This window comes from Trachemys scripta, chromosome 9 (assembly GCF_013100865.1).
Source record: "Trachemys scripta elegans isolate TJP31775 chromosome 9, CAS_Tse_1.0, whole genome shotgun sequence".
NCBI lineage: Eukaryota > Metazoa > Chordata > Testudines > Emydidae > Trachemys > Trachemys scripta.
The window spans coordinates 19,806,513-19,824,199 of record NC_048306.1 but is presented as its reverse complement, the minus strand read 5'-3'; positions in this window follow the sequence as shown (position 1 = coordinate 19,824,199).

Below are 17,687 nucleotides of genomic sequence, written 5' to 3'. Positions count from 1 at the left end.
AAATTAGCTCCAGAACTAATGGGATGAGGAAGGAAATCAGGCTGGTTTGGTTGATAAAGGATCCCCAATAGCTCCAATTCAAATCTTAGCTCCAGTGCAAACTTCTAATGAGTTCATTCCTCTGATTTCCACTAAGGCCCACTTTGCACTAAACTCAGCAAATAATTCAGCAGAGCTGCCCCAAAACACAGAAGAGGATAATGAAGTTCAGGATTATTTTACTATCTTCCAGATTAAGGCTTTAATCTGGCAATCTATGAGGAATTTGCACAGCAGATCTTTACACCTGATTTGTGGATGTAGTTTCTAGGTTTTCCCAAACAAACACCAATCAGCACAGAGAGAAATATGGTTGTAATTAACAGGCTCATTTTACTGTATATAAATCAGGAAAAGGGAGAAATTTTATTAAATGAAGACAGCATGGCTAATGTGATTAGGTCCTACGATGGTGTCATTTGAATATATATGTGGACAGAGTTGGCATCAGACTTTGTTGCAAGTTTTTGTTGTGTGGTATGTGGTTGCTGGTGAGTATTTGCTTCAGGTTGGGGGGCTGTCTGTAAGCGAGGACTGGTCTGTCTCCCAAGATCTGTGAAAGTGAGGGATCATCTTTCAGGATAGTTGTAGATCTTGGATGATGTGCTGGAGAGGTTTTAGTTGGGGGCTGAAGGTGACGGCTAGAGGTGTTCTGTTATTTTCTTTGTTGGGCCTGTCCTGTAGTAGGTGACTTCTGGGTACTCTTCTGGGTCTGTCAATCTGTTTTTTCACTTCAGCAGGTGGGTATTGTAGTTTTAAGAATGCTTGATAGAGATCTTGTAGGTGTTTCTCTGTCTGAGGGATTGGAGCAAATGAGGTTATATCTTAGAGCTTGGCTGTAGACAATGGATCGTATGGTGTGTCCTAGATGGAAGCTGGAGGCATGTAGGTAAGTATAGCGGTCAGTAGGTTTCCGGTATAGAGTGGTGTTTATGTGACCATCGCTTATTAGCATAGTAGTGTCCAGGAAATGGACCGCTTGTTTGGATTGGTCTAGGCTGAGGTTGATGGACTCATTCACCTGCATATCTACCAATGTGATATATGCCATCATGTGCCAGCAATGCCCCTCTGCCATGTACATTGGCCAAACCGGACAGTCTCTACGCAAAAGAATAAATGGACACAAATCTGACATCAGGAATCATAATATTCAAAAACCAGGAAAACACTTCAACCTCTCTGGTCACTCAGTAACAAACGTAAAGGTGGCAATTTTGCAACAGAAAAGCTTCAAAAACAGACTCCAACGAGAAACTGCTGAGCTTGAATTAATATGCAAACTAGATACCATTAACTTGGGTTTGAACAGAGACTGGAAGTGGATGGGTCATTACACATATTGAATCTATTTCCCCATGTTAAGTATCCTCATACCTCCTTGTCAACTGTCTAAAATGGGCCACCTTGATTATCACTACAAAAGTTTTTTTTTCTCCTGCTGCTAATAGCTCATCTTAATTAATTAGCCTCTTACAGTTGGTATGGCTACTTCCACTTTTTCATGTTCTCCCTGTGTGTGTGTTTCTGTGTATATATATATATTTTTTCTTACTATATGTTCCATTCTATGCATCTGATGAAGTGGGCTGTAGCCCATGAAAGCTTATGCTAAAATAAATTTGTTAGTCTCTAAGGTGCCACAAGTACTGCTCATTCTTTTTGCCGATACTGACTAACATGGCTGCTACTCTGAAACAACTACCAAAGAAAGTATTTTGTTTCCAATTAGGTATATAAGGAGTAAACCTTTCCAATGACTAGCTTCCATTAGTTTTAACTAGATGCTCTAGTTTGTTTTGTGGAAGACCTGCAGATGGTCCTTTGTTAGTGCTGAGCTTAGTGCAATAGCTAATTTAAAACTCACTTCCATACTCCATAGATTTGCTAGTACATCTTGGTCTTCTCTGACAGCTGTTGCTGTTTAACTTGTGATCATTTTGCTGAGCACATACACGTTGCAAGATACAAGATTGCGAGCAAGGTTTATGACCTGGAAATAAGAAAAAACTACTGGCAGTTTGAAAACAGTTGATTTTTCTAAAAAATAATTAACTGAACATATCCTACTTTCCTGTGTTAGTCTTTAGTAGTTACTTAGCTTACAGTTACATTTGATATCTGTTTTCCCCCATTTCACCTTTTGTCTTATCTATCAAGTCTAACCATTATGGTTAAGTGATATGACAGGTCTCACAAGCTAAGGAGAGAGTCATGTCTAGCCAGTATTTGAAGAAGAGCAGACCTCCAAGAAGCACTGGAGGATGCTGTAGAAAATGTTACAAGTGATCAGTGTGTGGCACTCTGCCCTCTGATTCAGGACTGAACAAAAAAGTGCTGCTACAGGTGTCATCTTTAAGAGCCGATGTACAATAATGGCCCTGACCACTTATGCTCATTAATACAATATAAAGTTATTTTGTAAACCATCTTTCATACGACCTGCATCTCAAAATGCTTTACCAGAACTAAACAAACAAAAAAGACGAAATCAATGATCCCAGATCACTTTTTGAAAATGGGAGACAATTCCAAAGTCTTAATGAAATTGCATTTGGAATAATTACATCTTCTTAAACTTGCCCCCTGTAGTTTTATTTTAATAAAGTATTCTAAATCACTACATAGTCATTACATATGAGCAAGACTAGTAAGGCAAGGTTGCGGGGATGGGAGATAGTAGAAGAAACAACAAACAAACAAACAAAACAGCTAAAAAGAGTTTTGAGCCAGTCAATGGCCTTTGAGTCAGCAATGTTCAGTTTGCAAAGACTTCCAGAGAGCCCAACACAAAATAAACAGTCATCCACCTTGCATGCAGCACTCACCACAGACACACAATGGGTTGTCTTGGATGTCCCAGGCATGGATGGTCTTGGCACAGCAAAACATGCCACATCTGAACCTGTTAAGCTGGCTCCAGAGGTGGTATGGGAGCCCAAAGCCAGGTAGTCATGCATCTGGTCTGGTGATGATTTGGAAGTTCCTGGTAGTGGCAGAGGCTTGCTCCCATTCTGCCCACCATAGTAAGCTGATGACATTATTAGCTAGATAGAAAGTATGCAACACTATCCAGACAGAATTTCTGCTATGCAATCGGTGGAAAGGTGCAACCCATATATCCCTGAAGTGTGTCATTTTCTGTACCTTAGTGATCAGTTTGTTGGCTGCATTCAGACACTGGCTAATAAGTGGATTATTGGCTAGGACTGGTAACTATAAAGTTTGTTGGCTTTGGTGTACCTGTGATAATTTTTATGGTATGAGTAAGACATGGTGCGTCTACTAGTCTAGCATGGGCAGAAATTAACCAAATGGCAGCATATTATTCACCAACTGAATAGCAGAGAGCAAACCCCAAACGATACAGTGTTGGCACATTTGCTCCCCAGATAGACCCCACTCATTTGTTCAGGAGAGTTTCGCTCCTGATCTTTTGAATGACTTTAGTAAGATGGTATTTGTATGGGAGTGCGCAATTTAGGGTGACCCCTAAATACAGAGTCTTTGTATCCTGTGCCAAAAAGATAAGCTCAAGTTGGCTCTGAGCGTGGTGTCAGTGGACGCATGTTGGCACAGTTTTGGATGTACCTGGTTTCAATCACCATTTCTTGCAATAGTCACCTATGGCAACCATATCACTGTTCAGGCTCTCTTCAATCTTTTAGAAATCCTGGTCTCTTAAGGCCAAGCAGATATCATTGTGTATGTGAGCCACCCGGAGATGGTGTTTGGTAGGTTATAGGTGAATACATTAAATAAATAAAGCTGGTGCCAGCACAGAGCCTTGCAGGAGTCTGTTTTTCTGGAATCTCCAGGTGTTGGTTTTGTGGCCCAGAGCCACCTGAAAATCTTTACCTTGGCGCATCAGCTCAGTTGCCATGACAACCCATTACGAAGAACTGCTGACATCTTGTACAGCAGACCAGAGTGCCAGAGGCGGCTGTAAGGTCAAAAGAGACAGCTCTAGTTTTCTGCATCTGTTGAAATGTACTCTCAAGGTACATAGTAAGTGCTATCACTGGGTCACGGGTGCTGCAATTTGTTCAGAAACCTGCCTGATCATCACTCAAAAGTTGTTCTATCGTGGGCATAATTCTCTGTAGAATCATCTGCATGTAGGAGTTTGTAGCTATAATTCAGAAGTGATATTTGGGTAATAGTTGGCTACTTAAAAGAGTGGGCTTTACCAAGTTTTAGTAAAGCTATAACCTCAGATTTTCACCATATCTTGGGTATCATGTTCTTCTGGATGATGCGAGTCAGGAAGTTCGCCACCACCAAGTCCATCCCATGTGGCTGCCAAAAAGAAACTATGTATGATATCTGGATGAAAAAAATGTGCAGGCCTCCTTAAACAATAAGAAAAATCCAGTGATCCAGAAATAGACAACAACATCCTAGAGAGCATGAATGTAGCCCAAAGAGCACACTGGGGAAAAGCAATCTCAGAAGGGGATATGTCAAGATCTATCATGAAAGCCTGGACACTCATCAGGAAGTTTAGTGCAGCGAAAATCCAGAAGATATGTGGCAACAAAGGTCTTCTTACCTCCCATCCTGAATTGCTACGAACTGAGTGCTGTTAAACAACTCCTGAATTACCACACAAAGGTGACGGTATTTTGGAGGTGACTGATGCGATACGTCTTTGTAGGTGTAAATTGCTTATGGATTGATTAGATCGGGGTGGGCAAACTGTGGCCCACAGGCCGGATCCGGCCCCCAGCCATTGTAAGCCAGCCCTCAAGCTCCTGCTGGGGAGCGGGTTCTGGGGCTTGCCCTGCTTCAGTGCTCTAGCAAGGTCAGGGGCCGCTCCATGCAGCTCCCAGAAGCAGCAGCATGGCCCCCCTCCAGCGCTCCAGCTGGGCAGCAGGGTCGGGGGGTGCTCCATGCCGCTCCGAGAAGCGGCGTCATGGCCCTGCTCCAGCTCTTATGTGTAGGAGCAGCCAGTGGGCTCTGCTCTGCACACTGCCCCCGCCCCAACTGCCACCCCTGCAGCTCCCATTGGATGGGGCAGCGCGCAGAACCGCCTGGCCATGCCGCCGCATAGTAGCCAGAGTGGGGACATGGCTGCTGCTGCCGTGAGCCGCTTGAGGCAAGTGCCGCCCAGAGCCTGCACCTCTGAGCCTCTCCCCGTGCCTGAACCCCTGATCCCCCTCCTGCCCTCCAAACCCCTTGGTCCCAACCCAGAGCACCCTCCTGCACCCCAAACTCCTCATCCCCAGACCCACCACAGAGCCCCCCCCCCCCCCCGGGGCCCCCCTCCCCCCCCCCCCCGCACCCTACTCCCCCATCCCAGCCTGGAGCCCCCTCCCATACCCTGAACTCCTCATTTCTGGCCCCACCCTGGAACCTGCACCCCCAACCAGAGCCCTCACCCCCTCCCACACCCCAACTCCAATTTTCTGAGCATTCATGGCCCGCCATACAATTTCTATTCCCAAATGTGGCCCTCGGGCCAAAAAGTTTGCCCATCCCTGATCTAGATGAAGCTATTATTGTGTTAATTAACACAACCAAGGTGGTCACACTTAATGAAATTATTCCACTTCATTACTTATTGTGTGCTGTAACTCCACAGTGTGGACCCAAACATCCTATGATTAAACATTAGTTCTCGTCTCCAGCTTACATTACATGGGATGAAGTAAGAGGGATTGTTTTACCAAAGGAGAGCATAGTAAGAATTTTTGGATGTTATTCTGCAGCTACATTCTATTTGGATAAATCCCCATTTATTTAGTTAGATTACTACCAATTTTTCAAGGCTCTATCACACAGCTGTTTAGCACTGGGTTTGGAAATCTGTGTTGAGCCTCAAGAACCTAGTGCCCTGACAATTTCTGCCTTACAGAGGCAAGCGGAGATATGCCCTTTGTGCGGCACCTGCTGAGGGCATGGCACCTTTTATTGCTTTCATAACTTGGAACAGGAGTTTGGCCCCAAGGGGATACTGCAGCTATAGTTACTTGCTTACCAATTAACTTGTTTCCTGTGGGAGTTATGAGCAGGCCAACTGAGAAAAATTTGGGGCCTTGGTACATCATGTTGGCTGGGACCTCCCCTCCCATTGTCCCCCCATTTCATCCCAGTTGCAACTTTTTGCAGGGCAGGGCCTTGGTACAGTTATCTTCTCTTTCCCCCAGTCTCATCAGCCCTGGCTATGAGGAGGACATCTTGTGACCAGAAAGATTCATGCTTTAAGATGCGCAAAACTTTATGACATTACTTAAATACTATGTAAGTACAATATTTTATACTCTCACAATGCTTTTCATCATACACCCCAAAACTCTTTACAAAGGTCAGATAAAAGTATCATTATCCCCCATTTTTACAGATGGGCCAACAGAGGCATGGACTAGCTTGACCATGATCACACAACAAGTCAGTTGCAGAGTCCATAAGAAAACCCAGGTCTCCTGACTCATCACACTATGCTCCGTCAGCTTGACCACAGTTGCCTCTGTTTGTCCAGGTATAAAAAAATCAACAACTTATTTTAACATATTCTACAAAGGGGTATTGGAAATATTAATTCTTGGAAATGTTCTGAGTTTTAGAACGTATATCCCTTCTTTGTGAATTAACCATAGCTCATCTGAAAACTATATATGATGCATCATCCAACATAATCCATTGGCAGCACCTGCAGCAACAATAAGATATTCCTTTTATAATTAACTCTAAGATGGGGAAATCGTTAGTAATATAAAAATGTCTGAAATAAAAGTGATCCACTAAATACATTATGTAATGCTCAAAGAATATTTCATACAGGCAGCATACATGATGTAGCACATACCTACGAAGTGTTAACCTCTGCTACTGTAATAAAACTGTCAGCCCTGATTATTTAAAAGGTGACTACCTGTAGGCTTTGCTTTCATTCTTTCTTGTAATTAGTACATCCCACATGCCTGAGCTGACTGGCTAGTGCTCCACTGTGCTCTGTGCATATTGCACTTGGCTCCTGCTTCTGATTCATCAGCCATGCAGAGACAAAAGTTTGGCTTCCCTTTTCCAAACAGTGATTTATTCCCAAGGGCATCCCGCTGCAGTCAAATAAAATTAATGTAGGCATTCTTCATCACAGCAGAGATAATGCCCTAAACATCAATCAGTGCTCCAGCTAATACAAAGGATCATTGTCATGATAAAAGACGCACATCATACAACTCTGTTGAGCTTGCCACATCCTATGGATATTATATTGCATGGTCTTTTGTTTCAAATCCTGTCTGTCCTTTTCCACCCCATTCCCCTTGTTGGGATAAAGATTTTCTGTATTCTGCTTTTGGGCCTGATCTTGTGAGGTCCCGAGCAACTTCAACTTCCACTTGACTTTATGTCTAGCCAGTGTTTATTTTCTTCATCATTGAGAAAAGAAATACCATAGTCAATCCCTAAATTAGAATGAAACAATTAATACTGTTTTCACCTCATGGCAAGAAGTGGGAGTAAAGAAGCTGTATACTTCCATTAAAGAATAAACATAAAATAAAGTGGGCTAGGTTCTGAGCTCAGTTTATATGGTGTAAATCTGGAGTAATCCCATTCATTTCAATGTTGTTACTCGGCCTTGTCTACACTACAGGGAAAAGTCGATCTAAGCTATGCAATTTGAGTTACGTGAATAGCGTAACTCAAGTCGACATAGCTTAGATCTACTTACCGCGGGGTCCACAATATGCATCCCCTTACTCTTTCTCGATCTGGTGGAGTACAGGAGTCAACGGAGAGCAATCTGCTGTCAATTTAGCAGGTCTTCACTAGACCCGCTAAATCAACCGCCGATGCATCGATCACCACACATCGATCCCTCAGTAAGTGTAGACAGTCTCTGAGTTCAGAGTCTGGCCTGTCATACACACTTTAAGGGTTTTAAAGTTTAAAGGGACTGTTTCTGATTTAACTGTTAGAAGAGCTCCTTTAGACTCAAAATATGTTCTAAAATAAGCATCACATTATCTTTGATTTTAAAACTTTTATCTTACTTTTGTCATTTTGATTCTTTAATGGTCTGTAGATTAATTAGTCTAGACAATTTGCTTTTAAAAAACCACAATTTTTGCATTTTTACATACAGAGGGATGCCAGGATTTAATGCTGTACATATGAGCCATTGCCCACAATGATGTTCTCCACTCTAATCTACACAAACTTGCTGTTGCATATTCCATATTGGTTTTGCATTAGCAGCAGAATCAATAGTTTGCACTTATATGGGGCCTTTTACCTAAGGATCTCGGAGAACTTTACAAAGATGGGTGAATATTATTACTTTATCTCCATTTTAAATATGGGATTAATAGAAGTACAGAGAGGTTATATGACTTGCACAAGGTAAAACAGCAATACAGTGACAGAATCAGGAAGAAAACCTAAACCTTCTAACTCCCAAGTCCCTGTTCTAACCACTAAGTTGCATTATCCCTTGTATGCACATGCAGTTGAGCTCTGTTGTAATGAGATCATTTTTCTCTGAACTAAAGCCACATTAGGATTTTATTCTTCCTTTATTATTGTGTATATATATTGTATGTGTGTGTGCGCACATACATACACACACGCGCGCTTCCCTCCCAACCCCGTCCACCCCAAACCTTTAGGGAGTTTTTACATGTCACAGGAAAATAAATGCCTGAGACATTATCTCCCCATTCTGAGAGTTCAGAGAATTTGCATGACATCATGGGCATGACCCCCTCACTAATCACATTATATGCTGTTTAACTTAACACTGCTAAGCTTTGTCTGATAACATTGTAAATACCATTTTATTGTAAATTAGATTATTCAAACCTCCTTGGCGTTTAGGTCAGTTCTTGTGTGAGGTCCTTGCTCTCACTCTCCCCCCTCCCCCCCAAATTAAATCTTTTTGCTCTGTGAGCCAGGGCATTTCTTCAGCAGGAAGCACAAAAAGAAAAGAAGTCTAGGCTATTATCTGCTTCTAACTCAGCACTGCTGATTGCAGTTTGTGCATGGACAGAAGAACTCATGCATCTGTTCTTTTTCTCTTTCTTCCCCGGGACTAAAATCAGTAGGTTTTGTTTTCTTTCTTATAGGTGGCTGGGTCTCATTACAATCTTCCTGTGAGGTAGCGTATACCTGAGACCCTATCATTTCCTTCTACCAAACCTAGACCTAGCTATACCAGTTGGGCATCATTGTGCCCTTATCCAGCCTGTCCTTCAGGTTTCTCACTTGTTTGCAAAGAAATGTGTCAACATGCTATTTGTTTTGCGTTTGCTTTTGTTGTCCATAAGGAAAGGAAATGGTGCAGACAAAGATAAATCATCATGCCAACATCAGTCATGAGTCACAGCTGTCACTACATCACGTATAAAGCATGGCAATGTTTCCAAGGATATGTCTACACAGCATTGTGGACCAAGCGTCTCAGCCTGTCTCGACACCCTTCAGCTAGCAGGACTAGCTTTCTAGAAATAGCTGTAACTTCAAAGCTCTATCTTTACAGCTATTTTTAGAACACTAGCATCACTCTAGGAGCACAAGTCTGTTGGCCTGAGCTGGGAGACTCACTCCTGCTGGGTCCAAAATGCCGTGTAAATAAGCCAAGTGTCTGGAAAGGGGCAAGGGTTACTTTCACTTTTAATTTTTGGTACAATTATTGTGAGGTTGGGGGACACACAATGGGAGGTTTCTAATCTAGAGGAGACCCCAGCAACAGGATTTTTCCATCATGTTCTGATATGACTATCTGAAAAGATCCTCCTCTTCTCCTTCCCTTATTGAAGTCTGTTGTAAGTGAATTTTGCAGTTTGAGGATCGGACTAGGAGTTAAGATTCCTGGGTTCTAGCACAGCTGTGCCACTGACTCTGTGTCTAAGTTAACATGAGCTCTGACTTGGGTCTAAGCCTCCTCCCATCCACATACAAAACTCTCCCAACTTTGGGGATCCTTTCAACCCAGCTTATCTGGGGCTCGAGGGTCAAACCCAAGTAAGACTTTAATTCCAGATGGGAACCCACCCACTTCACAGTGAGGACACTCAAGTGCTGAGATTCCTCCAATGCCTTCCCACAATTCTGTGTGTGCCCAGAAGGACTATTGTCCCACAGTTGACTGGGGAAGAATCATATAGTGGCTCAGCTTACTGCAGCATAGGATATACCCACCGAAGTCGTAGCAGACACTCCCGGGGGGAGTGTTGGCACAGTAACTAAGGGAGGGCTTTGTTGTGTAGCTGTTCACAACCAGGGTAGGCTAACCTTGGGTGCCAATCATCCAAGTCAGCTCTGCTGTGAAGACATACCCTGCGTGTCCTTGGCTAAATCACTAAACTTCTCTGTTCCTAAATTTTCCAATCTGTAAAAAAAAGTGATAGTAATGCATAGCAATCTCTAAGAGATGTTGTAAGACTTAAACATTTGTAAAATATTTTCAGATCGTGAAACTCCTATCTAAAAGTATAGTCATTATGCAGGCTGCATTTATTCCAGCCTTGCTGATTGTACATTCATTTGGCCATTTGTTCTGACCTAGTTATTCCCCCCAGCCCTGTAGATTTCTTTTTAAAAAATGTGCAAGAATGATCACAGAAACTAGAATCCAGCACATGTAGTTATGACCTTGTATGATGTAAGATCGATACATGGTATCAGCATTTGTCATTAGTGTGGAACACCATATTTAAAAAAAAATGCCTGTTAATTAATGGTAACTTAAAACTCACGTACTTTTCACCATTTATGCAGTTCATTCTCGCCTTGAATTTCACTTAGGCAGGACAGTGAAACTACATGAGATTATTTCATTTTTAATTTCTACTCAGGTTCACTTTCTGGTTCTCATAAATTAGTCTAATGTTGCTGTGTTGGGGTTTGCAACACAGCAAATGATTTTTTATTTTAAAACTATTTAAATGAAGAGAAATGTTTCCTGAAATTGTTTTTAATTAATTTTGTAACATTTTTATTTTGTAACAAAACCTGACTTTTAGGTTTTCATTATCTCAGGCTTGGTCCACACTGAGGCGGGGGATCGATCTATGAAATGCAACTTCAGCTACAAGAATAGTGTAGCTGAAGTCAACGTTTCCTAGATCGAATTAAGTTTATTTACTGCAGGTCCACGCGGCGCAGGCAAGCTCCCCCGTCGACAGCGCTTCCTCCTCTCGGCGAGCAGGAGTTCCGCAGTCGACGGGGGAGCGCTTCTGGGATCGATTTATCGTGTCCAGATGAGACGCGATAAATCGATCCCAGAAGATCGATCTCTACCCGCCGAATCAGGCGGGTAGTGTAGACCAAGCCTCAGAGTATCTCTGTAAATCTCCATCATATATAGCAGTCAAAGGGAAACCTTGTATAAGTAAAATGAGAAAGATTTGGTCCCATTGCATAGAATGGAGATTTTCCTTTGAATTGAAGCATTGCACTTTATTCTTTGTCCCCTTTTCCCTGCAATGTTTCTTTTTAAAATTTTGTCCTTAAACTGAAGTGTTTTGTTTTTTTTCCCAAAGTTGACTTCAGCAGAACACTTTTAAGGACAATACAGGATTGGGTCTTAAATTAAATCCCCTATCCACTTGTCTGGTAGAATACACATTGCTCTGCAACTGAGAAAGTTTGTGTCAACGTATTCATTTCTAATTAATATTTATTAGGACCCCAGTTAAGTACAAGCTTAAAATTAAGTGCATTGCTGAAGTCCTATTGAAATGTAGTTTCATTTAAGTCAATGCAACTTGAAGCATGTGCTTACGTGCTATGCTGAATCAGGGCCTAGAACTGAACAGCGCTGAGCAGAGTCTACATTTGTAAATAATGCAGTGTCATTGATTGATCCTTGGTTATGCTCACCATTCAGTACGACATAAAAGGAAAATAGTTTTAAATAAGTGCAATTTTAATTGTTCCATTATTATTCCCAGTTAGGAGCAGTCCTGGCCATTTTGCAGGCCAGAGTAGAAAATGTTTTCAGACTTCCTCACCCCAAAATGGCATAGGGGGGAAAAAAAGGCAGTACAAAGCCCGTTGGAAAGAGGCACCCATGTCAGCTGCCCTGCTTGTTCACCCCTAGAACTGGTCCTGAATAAAGAATTCTCCCCCAAACCATAGTGGGAGGTAGCAACCCTCCTGGAGGTATCGATTGACTTAGCTCACTTGTATTGTCAGATGAGATATAGGGAAATACGTGCATTACTATTTCTTCTTAGCTTTTCTTTACCATTTTTAACCAGCTCTACTAAGATGAGGCTCATGTTATAACTGAGTTCAGCTTACACTAATTTCTCACTGTTCTGAAAAGGAACCATTCACATCTTGCAAGGGGCTCGATCCAGATTTTATTGGGAGTAAAAACAACTTGCAAGATCAAGCCCTCAGTGCAGGACAAAGCTGCAGGGCCTCCATGGAATATCTCCCTCCCTATCCATTGGCTGTTTTCAGGACTCTGCACAGGTATGCCTGTTTGGGATGGCTTTTCATATCTATTTAACTGTCTGCACAGATACAGTGTTAGGGCAGAGTGGGAGCTGGGAATTTGATTGCTTGCCATTAGTGGTTTAACACAGATTTATTTTAGGTTCAAAAGTTCCCAGGTGCCTTTTTGGCAATGGGAATGCAGTACATTATTTAAGGAAATGTATTAAAGAAAAGAACTCACACAATAATTAGCAAAAACCAAGAATACTATTTACAGAATTTTTAAAAACATCTCCCTTAGTATAAATGTGTCACCTTGTAATTATACGGGCCAATCCTCCATGAAATCATGTGAGCAACTTTACTCATGGGGAATGTTTGCAAGGTTTGGCCCAAAAACTACAGTGTCAGAAGTATTAGATAAAATTAACCTGCAGAACTGAAAAGCTCAGAGAAGCCTATAGATGCCCACACATGCTTGTACATACACATGTTCTCAACCGTAAAAAGCATACAAACTCAAACATGTATGTTCACATCCCAGCACGCATTCTCACTCTCCCCTCTCCTCCCCCGCTCATTAATAAGTGAAAAAGGAAAGCTTGGAAAGATTTTTAAAAAACCCAAACATGCTCTTTGGTTCCTTTCCTCCTTGAGCTGCGAGGATCACTTAACAGAGACATCATCATCATCTGCATAATGTCCAGTTCAAGACAGAATAAATGGCTTACTACCCTGCCTAAAAAAAAAAAAAAAAAAAAAAAAATCACACAAACCAAAGCAATAGATGAGCAAGGACAAAATATGTTTGTATTTTTGTGTCATTGCACAATGAATATAAGCCTAACAGTACAACCACAATGGCAGCGAACCATAAAAACTGCAGTTTCTCTGTTAATTCCTTCCTAGCAGGACGTTTCCTATTGCCCAAGATCTCTGAGCAGCAAGTTGCTAATTTGGCCATAGAGCAGTGCAATGTTAGCCGTCCAGATTTTTAGCTACGTTCAGTCTTTGCCATTTCCGGGTCCCACAAAGAACACCATCATGAGTATCTCAAACGGCACTCTATTACTAGGACCCACATTCATGGCATTTAAGAATACTCAGGCATTCACTTTTCACTTTCTTGTCCCCTTTTCAACTACCCTTTATTTCAAAATTTCATATGATAATATTAGTACTACCCATTTCTGTAGGGCCTTCCATAGGAGGCTTTCAAAGCACATTACAAAACATTGATGAGTTCAGCTTTACAACCCTCTGATGAGAGAGACACGAGTATCATCTACATTTTACAGATGAGGAAACAGAAGCACAGAGAGGGTCAAAGCAAGCCTGGGCACAGGCAGATATAGAACTCAGTTCTGACTCCCAATCCTTTGCCTTAATGGCAAGACCATGTATCAACTAATATATTTACCATACAGACATGCTCCCAATAGGCATTTCTATGCATATCTGAAATAGGAAAGGATAGAAACTGAAGCAGAAAAGAAGAGTAACAATCATACCGGGCAACAGTCATCTTATTTGCATTGGAATAGAACTTTCTTTTATGTTTCTCTGGGATTTCCTTATGTAGTTTCTCACCGGTAGAAAAAATAGGATATTAAATTGTTTCATTATATGTCATGCAGATTAGCAATAAGGTCAGGTGAACCCATTCAGAAAGAACTAGATCCAACCTTGCCCCAGATTCCATCTTTAAACCAAAACACCTGGGTGAGTGAGAGCTTCTTAACTTGATGCCCTAAAACTGGGTATTAAAGTAACCATCAGCTTTGCTGAATGTGGCAACACTCACAAGCCAAAACTCCTCAAGTCTTGTCCTAGCATACAACAAGGCCTAGGGTAAAACTTGAGGTCAGGACCAACCTTAAGCACAAATCAACCTCTTGAGGCCCTATTCCGTTAGGACTCTTACACCTATGCTGCATGCTTTGCAATTCCCAGGCCATCTTTCTCCCTCTTCAGCAGTGAAATCAGAGAGGGAAGTGACTCGCTATTAATTCAGCACTCTAGGTCCTCATGTTTCATGAGACACCCTACTAGAATGGATTATTTGAGGCTCTCCTTTCTGAGTTGTTACGAGGCTTGGTCAAGAAACTGGAGGGGATTTTACCAGGACACTACACTTCTGCCATCCACCAACACTACCCCAGGTTGAGCAAGTTAACAAAGAACCACACCTACGTTGGCCTAGTATTATGTCATAAGCTCATAGTAGGTAGATATGTGAGGTAAGTACAGAGGGAAAGCAAAGAAAAGAAATTTTCTCCTTTGTCGGAGCATAAAAGCCAGTGCACATATTCTACTAGGAAATAGTTACAAGATTGGGTGCAGGCTGCTACGAGGGGAAAGAAGATCCAGTTTTTTCTTAATAATAGCACTAGGCCACTGGCAGGTAGAAAGATCCTACACAAGTCTCCAAAGTCAGGACATATCAAAGTGCTAAATCACATTTTTAATAGAGCTCTGCAAGTTTATTCAACTCCTGCTCACTGCCATCATTCAGATACTAGAACTGAGGGGCCACACTTTTACTGTGGGCTTATCTACATGGGGAAATTTTCCAGCATAACTATAGTGGTATAATTATACCAGTAAATTTCCCAGTGTAGACAAGCCTGGCCTATTAACACAAAAGGCAGTGGGTCTGTAACTTGAATTATCAAGGCTCATGTTATTCTAACACAGATACCACTAAAACACTTAGAAATGGAGCCTGCTGTAACATGCAGTGCTCTCCCTGAGTAAAGAAGCATGCCCCTTTCCTGATTGAGATTCTCATACCACACTGATTCTCAAGAGGTTGGAGCAGGGGAGTTTGGCTATACGGATCAAAGTGCTTTAGGCTCCTGAAGTGTATTAGCTTGAGCGCCTCAAGCCAGATTCTTAAATCCACATTTACCCACCTAAATAAGAAGCCTGATTTTCAGAGGTGCTGAGCACTTGCAACTCCCAGCTAGGGTGGAACTAAGGAGGAGCTGTCATTCATAGAATGCCTCCTTCAGGATGATGTAGATTTCCTAGTCACCAGGTAGCAATAATGCCTCATCATAAGGGAGATCGTAACAACATGGCTTCCAAATGAGCTGTGCTACCTGGTGAGTTGAGTTTCTTACATGTTAATGCCACTATTTTAAAATGTCTCTATGTTTGGGTGCCTAAATAAATGAGAGTGTGGGTGCTCATCACCTGTGAAAATCAGGCCACTTAATTAGGTGCCTAGTTACAGATTTGTCTCCTAAGCTTAGGCATCCAAATGTGACAGGTTTAGCGTTGGATTTTAATCCTGGCTCAGCCACCTACTCTAACCATAATTAAATAAAATATGAGGTGCTCACCTTGTTCATGTCATGTACATCAATAGGATTCCTTCCCCTGAGTAAAGTCACCAGGATTCCTTGGGGCAGGGGCTGTATTTTTGTTTTGTGTTTGTACAGGACCTAGCACAATAGAGTCCTCATTTAAGATTGGAGCCTTTAAATGCTACCACAATAATTACAATAATAAATTAAACAACAAATTTAATCAAAGTCAATTAAAGGATTTAATAAACTCTCTCCTTTAAGAAAATCTGTTTATTCACTACCTTACAGAATGGGGTTGTGAGTCTTAATTCAGAAAAATGTGTACAGTGCACTAAGATCCTTGGATGGTGGAGGTGCTAGAGTAGTGAAGGTATTATTATAATACAGTGAAAAGGGTCTCCATCATGCTTCTTTATTCTCTAAATTGTCTTGTTCCTCATATATCTGATTTCTTGTATGTGGCCATAACTATCAATGCTATTAACAAATTTTTATCTAGGCCTGGTTAGGGTTGCCAACCCTCTAGGATTGGCCTGGAGTCTCCAGGAATTAAAGATTAATCTTTAATTAAAGATTATGTCATGTAATGAAATCTCTAGGAACATATCTAAACAAAATTGGCAACCCTACCTGAATCCTTTATCAATGGCATTGTCTTGGGCAGAGGCTCTACAGTATCAGGGTTTGATTATTTTATTTATTTTACACTTTTCTAACTAATTTATAACTCTGACCCCTGTCCTGCAATTTGTTGCAGATGGGTGGAGTCCTGTGCCTGTGAAGAGTCAATTGCAGGATCAAAGCCTTTGATTTTACAATTAGTAGGTGAGCTATAAAATGTGGCTGTTGCCTATGAACAGTAATTATTTAACAAATAAATGTAATTAGGAGTTTTACTACCTGGCTAAATGTGCATTCCCACAATAGATGGTAATGGCTCTGAAAGGGCCATTATGCTCAAATTAATATAAATATTGCTGCAACTTGTTTAAATAGAAAGGGAGAGTAGTTTGGCTATAATCATTCCAATTCCCCCGGTAGACAATATACACTTTAATCAACACATAAACCTAGAGAAAACTACATGGATTATAACATACATACATTGTATTATAGAATTATAGTTTTCCCCTTTATTGTGGCACATGTTGTATATAATTTTCTCCCACATTTTAAGAAATAAATTAGTACAAAATTATATTCTATATAATACATGGGAAAATAGCTAATTAAGTATTCCTTCTTTAAAGGAGTCAGTCCAGACCCTTGAATTTAAATTATATATATTTTGTAACACTGCAGGAAACAAATTTCTCTACTCTTTTTTTTTTTCATCCTCTTAGCAAAAAAACAGGAAATTAAAGACAAAAAAGGAAGTGAAAGCTACCTTCCCCTCATCCTATTGTGCCTAAACATCCTGCATTGTTGTAGTGGGCTATATAATTTCCTACAGACTGTATTGCAGACTCTGCAAAAGCTAACCATAATCACCAGAGTTAAGAGAGGAATGTCAGCCTGGGCTGGGGATTTCCCTGCTTTTGTTTTACATTAAGCATGTAGGTTTGTGTTTCTTATTAAATCCTGGATTTTACTGTAATGTAATTGAACCTTAGTACCAGTCAGTTTCATGAATGCTCCTCTAGTCCTCCTTTGGATTTGGTTTAAGGATATTGGACTCGATCCAAAGCCCCTTGAAGTCAGTGGAAAGAGCCGCCTATACCTTCAGTGGGATATGGATCAGGCCCATTATGAAAGAGTGTTTCTGTCTCTCTCTCCTTTTTCTAATACATCTAGGCCCTGACCCTTTAAACACTTACTTCCAGACATAAGAGGAAATCCTGGCCCCAGTTAAATCAATGACAAAACTCCTATTAACTTCAGTGGGGCCAAGATTTCACCCACAGTGTACTCCATTGTGAGTATCCTGTTGACTGTTAGCAT